The 1902-nt window shown below is 71.3% G+C and overlaps 1 protein-coding gene across 1 annotated transcript in view; it reads left to right on the forward strand.

The window, feature by feature from the left end:
* The window catches only part of LOC103249248 (voltage-dependent N-type calcium channel subunit alpha-1B-like), a gene marked incomplete at both ends in the record, with an annotated part of 32540 nt that overhangs the window by 2745 nt on the left and 27893 nt on the right, over window positions 1-1902 (forward strand). The window lies entirely within an intron of this gene.

Below are 1902 nucleotides of genomic sequence, written 5' to 3' on the forward strand. Positions count from 1 at the left end.
CGGGAGGGGCATGCGGGGCCCCGTGTTTGGCTGCCGTGGGGGCCAGGAGTTGCTCCGGCAGAGCCGGTCTGCAGGCCCCAGCGCCGAGGTTGCGTCCGGGCCGGGGCGGGCCTGCTCCCCCAAGGCCTCCGTCCAAGGCTCAGCATGGTCCCCCGTGGGAGGCAGCATACCTCCCAGAGCCCCGTTCTCTGCCCAGTGACCGCCTGACGGCCGGCTCCACATGCAGGGGTGTGGGGAGTGTGTGGGCGCTGGTGGAGGAGGGAGGAGGGGCTGTGGCAGCCCTGAGTCTGGAGCTCACATCTCCAGGGATCCCCTCGGCGGGTGCCCCCCACCTGCCAGGTCCCTGTCGCCCAAGGGCTGGCTGCCCCCTGCTGAGTGGGACAGCCTTCGGCAGGCCGGGGTGGCGGTCCAGGAAGGCTTGCCCCAGGGCTGCCGGTGGCGGGCCGGGGTGTGGCCGCGTTGAGGGGGCTTCTGTGCCCTTCCTCAGCTTGCTGTAGGCTCGGTGCGGTGTCCAGGGACGCCTCCGCCCCGAGAGGGTGCGGCCTTGCGGTGGAGTCCACGGGCAGCCCTCTGTGGCCTGGGGAGCTCCGTGGAGGCGGCTGGCGGAGGGTGGCCTCGGGAGACGGGTGCTCCAGGAACCCGTGTTTACTTCTCTCTTGCTCCCTCCAGATGCGAGTCTCTGGGGACAAAAGGCGTCTTATTTTTACTTTTCTTTGAGTTGAAGTCTTGCTCTTGTCACCCAGGCTGGACTCACCGCCACCGCAGCCTCAGCCCGCTGGGCTCAGGCGATCCTTCCGCCTCAGCCTTCCAAGCCTCTTATTCTTCAGGGTGTCCCTAGAGCCTCTCTGGCAGCGGGCGGGGCAGTGGTGGGCCGGGAATTGTCCAGGCGTGAGGGTGTCAGTGGGCACTCTGTGCTGGGCCAGTGGGGGGGGTGGCGGGCCCAGCTTCCCGGGGTGCTGGCCGGCTGGGTGTTTGGGCCGCTTGGGGGCCGGGCCGGGCGGCGGAGGGTGGCCTGTGCTGCACAGGGGCCGGGGCCTGGTCTTCCGGGGCGGAGGGGCCTGGCCTCGGGGAGGCCGGTCGTGACGGGGGCCCCGCCCTGCAGCGGCCCTCCTGGGAAGGGCACGAGGCGCCGGAGTGAGGGGCCAGTCTGGCCTCGGGCTCTCTCATTGCTGCCTCTTGGCCTCGCCGCCTCTGTCTCGTTCTCCACTCCAGCCTCCCTCCCCGCCCCCCTCCCGGCTCTGGTCGCTCGGCTCACTCTTGCTCCCCTCCCGAGCCCTTGTCTCCGTCCTCTCCGCTTCTGCGCCTGTTCCCCGACTCTCCCTCCTGGCCCCGTGGTCTGCTCCCGGTGGGCCCGGCTCCGTCTCTGCCCTGACCGAGCCGCAGGTGGCCGGCGGTGTGAGGGCCGCTGCCGGGTGGGGCTGCTCTGTGTCTCTGGGGCGCAGCGCCACCTGAGCCCCCAGGGAGAGGCCGCGGCCCCCACGGGTCGCTCGCCGGGGGCGGAGTCGGGAAGAGCCCTCGCCCTTGGCCCTGGTCCCTGTGGCTGGAGGAGCGGGTTTCTCTCTGCTTGTTGCTTTTAATTAGAGCTTATCTGATTGGTGCTCAGAGGCTGAGAGAGCCTGTGGCCAAGTCCCCAGAGCCCGCAGGGGCCCAGGTCAGAGGCGCGTGGGGGGTGGCCCCAAGACCTGTGCCCTCCTCCTGCCTGGGCCGCCTCTGGGCCTCGGGCGCTCTCCGGGAAGGGAAGGCGAGTGCTCGACCTGGGGCCCGGCCTCCTTCCTGGGACGCGGGCTGGTCGGTGGACCGGGACCTCGTGCCCCGGCATAGGGGCTGCTGTCGGCGCCCCTGTGGGCCCCGGCAGCCTGGGGAGACGGGGTCCCAGCCCCCAGGCTGCAGGGCCCTCCGGAG

The sequence above is a fragment of the Carlito syrichta genome, unplaced genomic scaffold (assembly GCF_000164805.1).
Source record: "Carlito syrichta isolate Samal-C Ts95f unplaced genomic scaffold, Tarsius_syrichta-2.0.1 Scaffold118058, whole genome shotgun sequence".
Taxonomy (NCBI): domain Eukaryota; kingdom Metazoa; phylum Chordata; class Mammalia; order Primates; family Tarsiidae; genus Carlito; species Carlito syrichta.